The sequence below is a fragment of the Mytilus californianus genome, unplaced genomic scaffold, assembly GCF_021869535.1.
Source record: "Mytilus californianus isolate M0D057914Y unplaced genomic scaffold, xbMytCali1.0.p SCAF_103, whole genome shotgun sequence".
Taxonomy (NCBI): Eukaryota; Metazoa; Mollusca; class Bivalvia; order Mytilida; family Mytilidae; genus Mytilus; species Mytilus californianus.
In genome coordinates, this window is record NW_026262586.1 from 93,439 (window position 1) to 109,598 (window position 16,160).

The following is a 16,160-nucleotide window of genomic DNA, read 5'->3' on the forward strand; positions in this document are numbered from 1 at the left end:
TGTCTTTTGTACCTGTTTCATGTCACATAATATCTTTCTTTTCTTCTGTAGGATAGCAAGTGGTTCAAATATAAGCCTGTTGGGACTAAAATTGCATGCAACTGAATCTATTTTAAAAGAGTAAAATCCATTTTATTCCTTTCTATAATCTTTTTCAATGTTTACCATAAATTGAATGCAGATTTCATAAAGAAACACACATATTTTACAATATTCCATGTTTTTATTCTTATAATTGATAAAATTTACATTTAATGTTCGGGAAATTTCCCAAAATATATGAAAGTTTTTAAAAATTTGTGGTAAAGATGTATGTGACAACTTTTCGGGAAATGTCCCAAAATCATTTTCAACATTATTATTTAAAACATATATGTTGGCAAAGAATGTTGACAAACAGATCTGAAACACATTTCGGGAAAAATCCCGACAAAAATAAACTAAGTGGAAAATGTATAACACAGATGTCTTCGAATATTTTGGGATTTATCCCGAAAACAGAACGTATATGCTAGAACTCATGACTTATAATTTCTTTTCACATTTCGGGAAAAATCCCGAAAATATAAATCTATTATCAGGCACACACTTGTTACATAGATTTTTTTTACCCATTTCGGGAAAAATCCCGAAATAAAATCTGCAAGCAAATTTTTAAAATTATATGCTACAGATTTCTTAAACATATTGGGAAAAATCCAGAAAAAACAAAATCTATAAGATATTACAACACAGAATTTTGATACATTTAGAAAGTTTTTATGTAAATTTGTTTCCAACATTTGTTAAAATTTTGATTCATAAAAAATATGTTTCTAACTGAAAAAAATATGTATTTTGTTTATAACCACACTTTTCATTACAGGTCCGAAAAAAGTATTTTCTAAGAAATATTAAGGTTGCTCTCTTCTGCATCTCTTTTGTCATGCTTTAGAAATTTCCTAAATATAATATCAACCAAATTTGTCCCACAAAAAGGGGGGCTTAGGCCTCCTCTAAATCCTCCTCTTATAAGTGGTCGATTTTAAACTGGCCTAAGCAAAAACTTTCCATATAAACTGCAAAAGATTCTAAGTTATAAAACCATGATTTAGGGTTCAGGATAAAAAAATCCCCAAGCACATGTATTGTCCAAAAGCTTATTCAACTGCATATAAAATATCCCTGACCTACTTTTAGTGGTTCTCCTTAAACTGAACTTGACAAAAAAAGTCAATATTCCATTACTGAGAGGCTGGTGAGGAGGGCGGTGCTCTATGGGATTGAGATGTGTTTCCATAACACATTATACCCTGCTTCCACAATCAGATTTCCATATTCAGTAACTTATTTGTAATTACTTAAAAAATCAATGACTTCATAATGAACACTTGAATGTACAAAGTTTCAAGTTTATTTGACCATAACATCATAGTAAACTATTGTACACAAAACCTTAACCTACTGTACTGTTTGTACATCTTGAAAACAAAATGATTGATAAAAACTAGTTTTAACTCATTACTTCAAATGCCAATGAAATTTTAAAATAGGAATAAAAAGAAAAAACTCAAACTCAAAAATATTCAATAATGTAGCCTCATTTCATTTTCCTAATTTGCACAATTTTGTTTTTGTCACAGAAAACATGGAAGAAACTTTATCTTTAATTATATTTTTCTAAATTTCTTTGATGTTCTCCACAACAAAATATAACAAGAGTGCACATGCTGAAATGTCTTGCCTTCTTTACTAATTATTGATGTTATGTTGATAGTCCTAAATATAAAGCTTTACTACCACTATCACATAAACTTAACATTAACCAAGAAAATGAGGTCAAGGTCATATAAACCAAACAAGAAATACATGTACACCTTACAATCATTCAATACACTAAATATAGTTGACCTATTGCTTATAGTTTCTAAGAAATAGACTTAACCAAGAAAACTAAACATTGACCAATGAACCATGAAAACGAGGTCAAGGTCAGATGCACCATGCCAGGCAGACATATACAGCTTACAATTCTTCCATACAACAAATATAGTTGACCTATTGCTTATAGTTTAAGAAAAACAGACCAAAACACAAAAACTTAACACTGAGCAATGAACTGTGAAAATGAGGTCAAGGTCAAATAAAACTTGCGAGACTGACATGTACATCATAAAATATTTCCATACACCAAATATAGTTGACCTTTATTGCATATAGTATTAGAAAAAAAGACCACAACTCAAAAACTTAACTTTGACCCCTGAACCATGAAAATGAAGTCAAGGTCAGATGACACCTGCCAGCTAGACATGTACACCTTACAATCATTCCATACACCAAATATAGTAGACTTATTGCAAACAGTATAAGAAAAACAGACCAAAACAAAAACTTAACTTACCACTGAACCATGAAAATGAGGTCAAGGCCAGATGACACCTGCCAGTTGGACATGTACACCTTACAGTCCTTCTGTACACCAAATATACAAGACCTATTGCTTATAGTATCTATGATATGGACTTGACCACCAAACCTTAACCTTGTTCACTGATCCAAGAAATGAGGTCGAGGTCAAGTGAAAACTGTCTGACAGTCATGAGGACCTTGCAAGGTACGCACATACCAAATATAGTTAACCTATTACTCATAATAAGAGAGAAATTAACATTACAAAAAATCTTAACTTTTTTTTCAAGTAGTCACTGAACCATGAAAATGAGGTCAAGGTCAATGGAAATGTGACACACGGAAACATCGTAACATGAGGCATCTGTATACAAAGTATGAAGCATCCAGGTCTTCCACCTTCTAAAATATAAAGCTTTTAAGAAGTTAGCTAACGATGCCACCGCCGCCGCCGGATCACTATCCCTATGTCGAGCTTTCTGCGACAAAATCGCAGGCTCGACGAAAAAGAAAAATACTGTTCTAAAATAAAATACATGTTCTATATAATATTACAAATACATACAATAAAATATAACTACAAATCATAGTAACATGTGAATAAATCTTCATAACATGTGCAATGCTTGTTATATTCAGATGGAATTATTACATGTTAATGTAAATTGATCTGTTTCTTTACTGATGACTTTTTCTCTTCCTTTCACTCCTGCCTATAAGAGAAAAGTAAAATAACATTTAGTAAAATATAACAAAAACGTGCTATTCCGCTGAACATGCTAAATGTAAATATTAATGGTGAAATCAACAATTTTGATCATGTTGATAGGTTGAGACTATCACATTTGACATTTATAACAAAACTTCTTTTCCCCCTCTGACCATTTTGATTACCTTGTGTGACTTTTCACACAATCAACATGATCATAATGTACATAACTTTTTTGACATTTTTTTATCAATAAAGATAGTTTAGCCAATAATAGTTTTCAAAATTATTTAGTGTAGAGTTGAGTTCTTTTCCCTTTCTCCAATTGAATGTTCCTGGCAACCTGCATTCTTTTATGTTACTTTTTTTCATTTAACAAATACTGATCAAGATTTAAAAGGGGAGCAGTATTGAGTTTTCATGTGGCTTTCCAAAGTCAAGACCGTTCCTGTTACCTAAAGTTGTATCTTAAGGAGGCTTGAGGGTATAAAAATTCAGCAAAAATTTAAACTTTTTTTTTTTCATTACAAATTTTTATTTCTTACACTATTAGTTGTTACTTTATGATATGGTACAAAAATCAACCAAAAAAATCAATTCATTTTGGCCCCAGATGACTTTTGAATTGTTTATATCATTTAAAAAGCTCCAAATTATCTCCCTTTGATGAAAAAATGCAATTAAAATTGAATATCTTTTTTAACACATCGGTGACCTATATTTTTACTATTTTTTTCAAATAAGCTGTACTCAAATAAGCTGTACTAAACTATTCTAAAATTTAAGCAATTTCTGTAATTTAGTTCTTTTTTTATTTCGACATTCCCTTTTTTTCTCCTATTAGTTCAACAGAAAAAAAGTAACTTAACAGAAATGCATGCTTCTTTCGAAGGCAGATTGTGAGGTCAAATGAACGGTGACCCTATACTATTATTTTATTTGTCTATTAAGTATAGGATAAAGTGTTTTTCTAGAAAAAAATAGTGAAATCCTATATTTAAAAACAAATATTGAGATATACCCGCGAGCCCCCTTCAAGCTTTTGTTTCAGGGAATTTGGTGTTGACAGTAGATGTTTGTGTGTTTTTGGTTATTCAATTGACAATTGAGATGTTTATTAAATTCTACAATCACTTGTTGATCATTTCAAGACAGTTGACCTATAAAAATATGATGAAACCTTTTCAACTGATTTTTATAGTTTGTTCTTATGTTGTGCTGTAACACCACTGTCCCAGGTTAGGGGAGGGATGAGCAACCAAAAACTTGTTTAACCTGCCACATTCTTTATGTGCCTGTCCCAAGTCAGGAGCCAGTATTTCCATGGAAGTTGTTGGTTTATGTATGTTATATATTTGATTTTCGCTACTTGTTTTGTTATAATAAATTATATAAATTAGGCCGTTAGTTTTCTCAAATGATTTTGTTCATATTTTTTCTGATCAGGGCCTTTTATAGCGGACTATACAGTATGAGTTTTTCTCATTGTAGAAGGCTGTACAGTTACCTATAACTGCTTATATCCACTTTATTCAAACTTTGGTGGATAGTTGTCTCATTGGCAATCATGCACCTTCTCCTTATTTTTATATAAATATAGGTCAAAACTGCATAGATCTATGCTGTTTAGTTATTTTTTGTGTTGTTGAGTTGCGTTTCATCTGTAATAAACAGGTAAAAATTCTTGAAACAATATGTTTTATCTATGTGAACATCATGGATTATTTATTCCTTTCAAAATTCTGTGAATAAATAAATGGGGAATGCGTCCATGGGACACAGATTATGCCCCCGCTTGCATATAACATTTTAAAGGGTCATAAATCAAGAATGGTAAAAGTGACACACAGTACCCAAATGAGTACTTGATCTGAGTTTTGTGGTTATAAGCATTGTGTATAAGTTTCAGAACATTTGGTTAAGCAAACTTAAGTTTATAGTGAACTAAAATGAATAAACAGCTGTGCCATGAGCACATGATACCTCCGTCGCTTTTTCAAAGAATAAGGTCTTCAACACAGCGAGAAAATCACGCACTATAAGTGTTTCTTGTTTCTCTTTTTTTATATAGATTAGACCGTTGGTTTTCCCATTTGACAGCTGGTTTCACACTAATCATTTTTAGGGTCCTTAAATTAATAATAGCTTACTGTTCGGTGTGATCCAAGGCTCTGTGTTGAAGACTGTACTTTGACCTATAATGGTTTTTCTTTTACAAATTGTGACTTGGATGGAGAGTAGTCTCATTGGAACTCATACCACATCTTCTTATATCTATGTACAAACATACAAGGATAAAACTTAATGCCCTCCTCCGCTACGACGGGGCATAACAAAATGCATATACATATAAAGCAGCAGGACTCTTATTAAGACTGAATATGACAGTACCTTATTCTTTATTCTTTCATCTTATCCCCTGCATGATTCCTGACATGAATTTTGGTTCTTTATTTCTTTTACGTCCAGGCAATTTTGGTATGAAAGCACAATATTTCAAGCTAAGTGTACCCATGATTTGTCCTGGGTGTATTTTGATAAAAATAATAAATGTTGACTGCATCTTTTGGTGTCTCTCTTGTAAAACAATAATGCAAAGTCTATGTGTGTTGTTTAAAATTACAAATCATAGGAATTAACCAGTAACATATATTGTATTATAATTTCACTTCTGAAACAATCCTGACCGGTGACTGTACAGTTTCAGCATCCTTTCCTTTGTTCTTAATTTTTCTGATATTTAGCTGAAAGCAGGATCAATATCTTCATGTGTGTGGCAAACAAGTACTAACGACCAGAGAACCTGAAAAAAAATTATCTGTTGAGTTCTCGACTAGTATCATTTATTTATCCATTAAAGAGATAGAGCTTTGTTAGAATTTTGAAAGGTGGAAGCAGTATAATTACTTTAATACACTAAAATATGTAATAAATAAAACAAGAATGTGTCCATGGGACACGGATGTCCCTGCTTGTAAATATATCTCTAATTTATCCTTTTTTTCTATTAATAAAGTAACATAATATGAGAATGATGAAAGTGACTTGATCAGTGTTTGATGTTAATAAGCATTGGAACAAGGAATTATTTGAATCTGGAATTATTTTGAATTCTGGAAAATTGAAACGAAATTTATGATGAAAACTAACCCAACTAAATAGGGTTAGCCATGCGCGCATGGCTAAGGGGGGTTAGTTAGTTCATACTGAAAGAACAGTGAAAGTAAAATTACCCTTGCATGGCTATCCCTATTTAGTTGGGTATGTTTTCATCATACATTTCTTATCAATTTTCCAGAATTCAAAATTATTCCAGATTCAGATAATTCCTTGTTTTGTGTATAAGTTTCATAACACTTGGTTGAGGCAATGAAAAGCTAAAGTGCAATTAGGGATTTGAACTAGTTTTCAATTACTTCAAGTTCCCTGATATTGATTCATGTTTTTTTTTATTGCAGTACGTACAGTAATAATCTGATGGTTTAAGAGAGCACAATACCACGACAACAACATGTTTATCAAAATATCATTTTCATTTTGTTCTTTCTTAATATTCATCAGACACATTTTTTTAACTAGATACCCCAATGATGATTGACTGTGGCCAAGTTTGGTTAAATTTGGCCCAGTAGTTTCAGAGGAGAAGATTTTTGTAAAAGTTAATGGTCGACGACGGCCCTTTGGGCCAGGTGAGCTAAACAAGAGGCTCTAAAGAGCCTGTGTCGCTCACCTTGGTTTATGTGCATATCAAACAAAGGACACTCTCTAACATTGTAGACGAGAATATACTTCATGACAAAAATCTCTATTTTGTTGATCTTTTATTACAGGTCTTTTATAATTAGTCTGTTTAGTTTCTCTCTTTATTCTTTAGTTCTTGCTCAAAACACAAAAGAGGGTAAACAAAAATCCTCACTGAAGGGCAATCACTCCTATTAAGCATGTTAAGAGTGACAGCCTACTAACTATATCGGCAGAATTTGACTTTTAATAGATCTTGCCATGCCTTTTCTTACATTACTCAAGATCTGTTAAAGTGACGCTATCCAAATTTGTACTTGATCTGCGTTTTGTGGTAATATGCATTGTGCATAAGTTTCATAACATTTGGTTGAGGCAAACTAAAGTGAGAAAGAAAATGAAAAATTCAGCAATATTTCCATTTGTAGAGGAGGATAACTCTAGAATGGTAAAAGTGACGCTACCCAAATTCAAACTTGATCTGAGTTTTGTGGTAATAAGCATTGTGTATAAGTTTCATAACATTTGGTTGAGGCAAACTAAAGTGAGAAAGAAAATGAAAAATTCAGCAATATTTCCATTTGTAGAGGAGGATAACTCTAGAATGGTAAAAGTGACGCTACCCAAATTCAAACTTGATCTGAGTTTTGTGGTAATAAGCATTGTGTATAGGTTTCATAACATTTGGTTGAGGCAAACTAAAGTGAGAAAGGAAATGAAAAATTCAGCAATATTTCCATTTGTAGAGGGGGATAACTCTAGAACGGTAAAAGTGACGCTACCCAAATTCAAACTTGATCTGAGTTTTGTGGTAATAAGCAGTGTGTATAGGTTTCATAACATTTGGTTGAGGCAAACTAAAGTGAGAAAGGAAATGAAAAATTCAGCAATATTTCCATTTGTAGAGGGGGATAACTCTAGAACGGTAAAAGTGACGCTACCCAAATTCAAACTTGATCAAAGTTTTGTGGTAATAAGCATTGTGTATAGGTTTCATAACATTTGGTTGAGGCAAACTAAAGTTAGAGAATGGAAACAAAAAATTCAGCAATGTTTCCATTTGTAAAGGGGCATAACTCTAGAACGGTAAAAGTGACACTACCCAAATTTATACTTGGTCTGTGTTTTAAGGTAATAAGCATTGTGTATAAGTTTCATAACATTTGGTATAGGCAAACTAAAGTTAGAGAACAGAAACCAATTATCGGACCTACGGGACAGACGGACAAGGGTAAAACTTAATGCCCCCTCCGCTACAGCGAGGCATAAAAAATGTTTCTAAATTTCATAGTTTTCCTGATAATAGGCATAAATAAAACAAGAGGATCTGAAGAGCCTGAATCGCTCACCTGTATTTCAGAGGAGAAGATTTTCAAATGTTAGCAAACTTGATGAACAAATTGTGTAAAATTGTCTTTAAAGGGCAATAACTCCTTAAGGGGTCAATTGACAATTTTGGTCATATTAACTTTTTTGTAGATCTTATACTTTGCTGAACATTATTGCTGCTTACAGTTTATATATATCTATAATAATATTCAAAATAATAACAAAAAAACTGCAAAATTTTGTTAAAACTACCAATTCGGTGGCAGCAACCCAACAATGGGTTGTTCGAATCTGATAATTTCAGGGCCGATAGATCTTGACCAATTAAACAATTTTACCCCATGTCACATTTGCTCTAAAAGATTTAGTTTTTGAGATATAAGCCAAAAACTGCATTTGACCCTTATGTTCTATTTTTAGCCATGGCGGCCATGTTTGTCAATGGATACAAGCTTCGGATACAATTTATAAACAAGATACCCTAAGGAACATTTAGTTAAAGTTTGAAGGTAATTGGCCCAGTAGTTTCAGAGGAGAAGATCTTTAAATGTTAGCAAACTTGATGAACAAATTGTGTAAAATTGTCTTTAAAGGGCAATAACTCCGTAAGGGTTCAATTGACACTTATGGTCATATTAACTTTTTTGTAGATCTTACTTTGCTGAACATTATTGCTGCTTACAGTTTATATATATCTATAATAATATTCAAAATAATAACAAAAAAACTGCAAAATTTTGTTAAAACTACAAATTCGGTGGCAGCAACCCAACAATGGGTTGTTTGATTCATCTGATAATTTCAGGGCCGATAGATCTTGACCAATTAAACAATTTTACCCCATGTCACATTTGCTCTAAAAGATTTAGTTTTTGAGATATAAGCCAATAAAATGCTCCGCAGGGCGCAGCTTGATACGACCGCAGAGGTCGAACCCTGAACAGTTGGGGCAAGTATGGACACAACATTCAAGCTTGATACAGCTTTGCATTTGGATTGTGATTAAATATTTGACACAGCATAGGTTTCTGACAAAGAATGAATGTGGTCTAAGAACTTAAAAATTTTAAATTGGACATTCACCTATTATGGTCCAATATCCAAAATCTAAAGACATGGTTAGATTCAGCATATCAAAGAACCCCAAGAATTCAATTTTTGATGAAATCAAACAAAGTTTAATTTTGGACCCTTTTGACCTCAATGTGGACAAAGTTGATAACGGGGCCCAAAAATCAAAAATCTAAATACATGGTTAGATTCAGCATATCAAAGAACCCCATATATTCAATTTTTGTTGAAATCAAACAAAAAAAAAGTTTAATTTTGGACCCCGATTTGGACCAACTTGAAAACTGGGCCCATAATCAAAAATCTAAATACATGTTTAGATTCAGCATATCAAAGAACCCTAAGAATTCAATTTTTGTTAAAATCAAACTAAGTTTAATTTTGGACCCTTTGGACCTTAATGTAGACCAATTTGAAAACGGAACCAAAAATTAAGAATCTAAATACACGGTTAGATTTGGCATATCAAAGAACCCTAATAATTCAATTTTTGATGAAATCAAACAAAGTTTAATTTTGGACCCTTTGGACCTCAATGTGGACCCATTTAAAAACGGGGCCCAAAATCCAAAAACTAAATACACGGTTAGATTCAGCATATTAAAGAACCCCAAGAATTCAAGAATAAAACCCCATTGAAATTGGTCAAGAAATAAGCAATTTATACGAAGTATCTTCTTTTGCACAATACTGTGCAATTAAATATTTCTTGCTATTGCGCAATACTGTACAATTGACAATTTCTTGCTATTGTGCAATATTGTGCTATTGGATATTTCTTGCTATTGCGCAATACTGTGCAATTGAAGATTTCTTGCTATTGCGCAATACTGTGCAACTGAAGATTTCTTGCTATTGTGCAATACTGTGCAATTGAAAATTTCTTGCTATTGCACAATACTTATTATATAATAATTTACACATCCTGTTTGGTGTGTATCTCCTACCATATCATTATTATTTGCTTTTAAATATAAATCAGAAATAACCAACTTAAAATGGAAAATTTTAAAAGAAAAAAAAAGGAAAAAAAGAAAAAAAAGGAAAAAAAAAAAAAATCCCCTCCCCCCAAATTTTTTGAACCCCCTTATGATTCATCACCCCCAAACTCAATCCCAACCTTCCCTTTGTGGTATGGTACCTTGCAGTACAATTTCAGAGAGATCCATACACTTGAACACAAGTTATTGTCTGGAAACTAGAAAAATGTGTTTTTTGGCCCCTTTTGGGCCCCAAATTCCTAAACGTTTAGGGCAATTACCCCCAAACTCAAACCCAGCTTTCCCTTTGTGATATGGAACCTTGTAGTACAATTTCAGAAAGATCCATACACTTACACACAAGTAATTGTCCTGAAACTAGAAAAAATGCTTGTTTTTTTCCCCTTTTTGGCCCCTAATTCCTAAAATATTGAGGCAATTACCCCCATCATTAATCCCAGCCTTCCCTTTGTGGTATGGTACCTTGCAGTACAATTTCAGAGAGATCCATACACTTGAACACAAGTTATTGTCTGGAAACTAGAAAAATGCTTATTTTTGGCCCCTTTTTGGCCCCCAATTCCTTAACATTTCGGCAATTACCCCCAAACTCAATTCCAGCTTTCCCTTTGTGATATGGAACCTTGTAGTACAATTTCAGAAAGATCCATACACTTACACACAAGTAATTGTCATGAAACTAGAAAAATGCTTGTTTTTTGCCCCTTTTTTGGCCCCTAATTCCTATAATTTTGAGACGATTACCCCCAAAATCAATCCCAGCATTCCTTTTGTGATATGGAACCTTGTGGTACAATGTCAGAGAGATCCATACACTAACACACAAGTTATGTCTGGAAGTTACAAAAATGCTTATTTTTGGCCCCTTTTTGGCCCCTAATTCCTCTACTGTTGGTACCATAACCCCCAAAATCAATCCCAACCTTTCTTTTGTGGTATTGAACCTTGTGGTAAAATTTCATAGAGATCCATTCACTTAAACTAAAGTTAGAGTGCGAAAACCAATGTGTCTTCGGACGACGCCGGACAACGCCAGACGACAACGACGCCAACGTCATACCAATATACGACCACAAAAATTTTTTTGCGGTTGTATAAAAACTGCATTTGACCCTTATGTTCTATTTTTAGCCATGGCGGTCATGTTTGTCAATGGATACAAACTTCGGATACAATTTATAAACAAGATACCCTAAGGAACATTTAGTTAAAGTTTGAAGGCATTTAGCCCAGTAGTTTCAGAGGAGAAGATTTTTGAAATAGTTTAAAACGACAGACGACGACGACAGACGACGGACGCCAAGTGATGGCATAAGCTCACATGGGGCCCTTCGGGCCCAGGTGAGCTAAAAAAGATGTACAACAATTTATAAACTAGATACCCTAAGGAACATTTATTTAAAGTTTGAAGGTATTTGGCCCAGTAGTTTCAGAGGAGAAGATTTTTGAAATAGTTTACGACGACTGACGACGACGACAGACGACGGACGCCAAGTGATGGCATAAGGGCCCCGGTGAGCTAAAAAAGATGTACAACAGGTGTTTAGAAATAAAGAAGATAATGCACTCCAAAGAAAATTTTTTATTTATATTAGAGCTGCCATTAGAAAAAACATATGATAGATTTTATAGCAATATGGAAATTAAAATATTAATGTACAATGTAATGTATGTGCCTGTTCCAAGACATGAGCCTGTAATTCAGTGGTTGTCGTTTGTTGATGTGTTACATATTTGTTTTACGTTCATTTTTTGTACATGTACATAAATTAGGCCTTAATTTTTCTTGTTTTACATTTGTCATTTCGGGGCTTTTTATAGCTATGTGGTATTGGCTTTGCTCATTGTTGAAGGCCGTACGGTGACCTATAGTTGTTAATTTCTGTGTCATTTGGTCTCTTGTGGAGAGTTGTCTCATTGGTAATCATACCACATCATTTATAAGCATAAATCAAGTAAAGTTAAAGTACAACATTTAAAAGTGTTGATGTTAATAACATTTCTGATATATCCAATTTTCTTGAGGAGAATATCTAAAATATATGAATTTATGAGGGCTTGGAACCCCGCTAACATGTTTAACCCTGCCACATTCTGTGCCTGTCCCAAGTTAGGAACCTGGACAATCAGTGGTTGTCGTTTGTTGCTGTGTTACATATTTGTTTATCGTTAATGTTTTTGTATTTTTATAAGGCCTTTAGTATTGAATTGTTTTACATTTGTAATTTTGGGGCCTTTTATATATGACTATGCAGTATGAGCTTTGCTCATTGTTGAAGGCTGTACTGTGACCTATAGCTGACTGACAGACGGAGGGACAGGGGTAAAACAATATGCCCGCCAACTTTTAGTTGCGGGGACATACAGAGTTATACACTTTGTTTAAAATACTATTGAAAGATCATAATTTAAATTATTCATGTTTACAGAAGTCTTTTGTTAATGTTTATATTTGTATTGTGTTGTGTTGTTTTGTTTCTGTATCACATATAAGTCTAAAAGTTTTTGACCACCAAAATTTGCAAAGAACAATTTCAGTATTTCCCTCAAGACCACCAGGAGAAAAAAGATTTCAAGAACTCTGTAATGGAGAGAAAGAATGGATAGGGTTAAAGGATAGAGAATATTGGACAAACATGTGCAGAATAAAGGGGAAACAAATAAAGAATAGAGAATATTAGTCAAACATGTGCAGAATAAAGGGGCAAACAAATAAAGAATAGAGAATATTGGACAAACATGTGCAGAATAAAGGGGCAAACAAATAAAGAATAGAGAATATTGGAAAAATAATACAGAATATTGAATAATAGGGCACAAAAATACAGTAAATTATTAAGACATGATAGAGATAATATAAATGGGCAAAATAAATAATGAATAGAGAGAAAAATGGTCTAATATTTAAAGAATAAAGACAATAAGGACCCCCTCATCCAAACCCTCATTTAGCAGAACAGTAAAAATGATAATTATCTACTTTCATGTGGACATTTTCAAACAATTTCATACATTCCCATATCTTTAACTATTTGATCATTACTTACATCTGTCCATTATTATGTTGTCTTTTAGATCACATTGCATTTGAAGCTGATGTTCAATACTTGCACAGTTAATTGTACACCTAGAAAAAAAATCTGCAAAAATAAGATAAAACAGTCTTGTGTAACTGTCATACTAGTTTAGATACAGAATCGTGTGACTTTCTAACAGAAAATTTACATCACATCAATGAGAAATTGCAAAAAGTAAATAAAATTATTCATTTGTCGCTTTCGTTGTTGAGGTTACATGAGTGCATTAGCTGCCTTATTTTTACATGTTCACAAATCAGTATTCGGGAGAGCAGTAAATATATAGAGGCTCTGCACCCTCCCCCTGAAATTTTGTGCTCTGAAGGGAACCAGGTGCTTTTTCTAAGTAAGGAAAGAGTTTAAAAATTATCCATCATGTCCTCACATCTAATTATTAAAAGATGAATTAATTGATCATTGAAATGTGTATCAGAGTCAGAACTTCTCAATGTTCATTTTTTGGGGGAATATTTATTACCCTAATTTAATGTTTTTATTGTCTTTAATTAAGTGACTGACACAGTACTGAGGATAACATTTTCATATCTCTTCATTTATATCTACAAATTCTAATGATGTTTCACATCCTGGGGGATATAAACCCATGAAATTGAAATTTTTCACACATAATTGACTAATAGTAGTAATTGGGAATGTAAACATGTAATAATTTTTTTCCCAGTAGGCAGTTTAACCAAAATTAAGATACAGACAAGACATAATAAATCTATTATACTATATACACAGCATGCACAGGACATGTGCTCCTATCATAATGATGAACTGAGTCTATACTGTCCCTTTAACAAATAATGCAAAGTTAAAAATTTTTGTTATTTAGATTCTGTGAATTTTTTTAATTTTAAACATTCTTAGTTTGTTCGAAATAGATATACGTTGTATACTTAATCATCTGTAGAATTTTTTTATTAATGAAAAAAAAAGAATTAGCTTAACTGATTAATCTATAATAAAGATTATAGTCGATCCAGGTAATTTCGTGCAGGCAGTTGGTCCGAGAACACAGTTTTTTTGTAGTGCATTTCTTTTAGACAATAAGTGGAAATAAAAAAAATCCAAACTGAGCTTTCTCAATAATATTTTTACAGTGTGTTGTACTACTTAACTTTTGGGACAAATTATATAAAATTATAGAAAAACTTCATCAGCTCTAACTCAAAATATGGACAGTTTTATGTTAAGGGGGTCTTGAAATCTTGACAGCTTCCAAAATTAATGCTAATTTTTAACCTTTTTCAGCTGGAACAAATCACTATTTTACTTTAAAATTCATAATTCAAATTTTTTAACAGTGTAATTTTATCCCCCAACTTGCTATTTGAGACATAAAACATGAAGAAATAAATTTGGAAGGGGGATAAAAAAAAATTGGCAAGTAACACCCTGTCCACACTAGTTAGGGACTATATTCGTGGACAATGAAAATCAAAGGACGATAACTGTGTGCCCAGACCAGGTAATTACTGTACATTTTGCTTGTTTATTAAACAGGGAACCAAATGACTTTCATTTAGGACCAAAAGTGTACGGAATTACCCTGACTGACTCTAATGTAAGATCAACCTCCTCTCCAAGGTAAGATATGTACATGCATTCATAAACTGGGGCTCCAGTAGGAGATACACCCTAATGTCACAAGGCTTTTACCCTAATGATCGAAGCGTGTCTAGAAATTGCTTCAGATTACTTTTAAGCAAATAGAACAGTTTTGAACATTTAAAAGATCCCAAGTACATGTAAATATTAATGACTCACATTTTAGATGACCAACAATGTATTAAGAAATTTTCAAAGAACATATATATAGGATTTAATATTGTCTGCCATGAAATTATGTCCACCAGACACTATTTCACAGTAAATTGTGTCCACGGACTTAATGTTATTATGAAATATTGTCCAAACAATGTTTGCCTATAGTATACAATTGTGTCCAGATGTGAAAAATTGTCCTTCAATGAAGGGACAATATTTCATATGAAAAAAGTGTCCTTCATAGAAAGGACAGTATGTCAAGAGAAAAAGTGCCCACTATCAATACCTACTATGTTTACATAGCTTCAATTCTTTATCTAAATTAAAGTTTAAAAATTAGAATATAGGTTTTGTCTCTATTAAAACATGGCATGTAAACTGGAGTAGTGAATTCATACTAAATGTGACCATCACCATGTGTAGTTAAACATGAATTATACAATAAAACATGTACTAATACACACAAAAACAGAAATATATTAAATAGTACTTAAAAATATGAACAATGTTGATAAAAATACATGTATTTTATTTCAATTTACATAAACTGTTATCACAGAGATATGTCTTGCCTTTTTGTAATTTTGATAAAGCAATATTGTTGAAATTAAAATAGCAATACTTTAACATGTAAGTTATGTAAAATATTCAAAGTCAATGAACCATGACTGAAGGTACATGGCTGAACAATCTCCATGGAAATGAGATGTGCTAATGTTAAATTATACAAAAGCTTCTTTTTATGCATACCAAATATAATTGACTTACCTAAGTCATTCCCTTAAAAAAAACCTAAACACAAACATTAACTTGGTAAACTATGTAAAAGTTTTAAAGTCAATGAACCATGATGAGGGTGTGGGGCTTTATAATCTCCATGGAAACAAGACTTGCAAATTTATGCCAATAAATTTGCATACCAAATATCATTGACTTAACATTAGCAGTTCATCTTAAACTGATCTAATCAGTATCACAAACTAATACATATAAACTAAGCAAATGTTTCAAAGTCAATAGACCATGACTGAGGGGAAGGGGCCAAATAATCTCCATGGAAATGAG

General features: G+C 32.5%; 1 long non-coding RNA gene across 1 annotated transcript; it reads right to left on the reverse strand.

Annotated features, from left to right (window-relative positions):
* Window positions 1-1,377: 1,377 nt before the first annotated feature.
* On the reverse strand, window positions 1,378-13,353 carry LOC127719211 (uncharacterized). Its single transcript, XR_007990192.1, has 3 exons — window positions 13,290-13,353; window positions 5,492-5,903; window positions 1,378-3,104 (listed from the first exon to the last, which is right to left on the reverse strand). It is a non-coding gene; the product is annotated as an uncharacterized LOC127719211 (long non-coding RNA).
* Window positions 13,354-16,160: the final 2,807 nt, after the last annotated feature.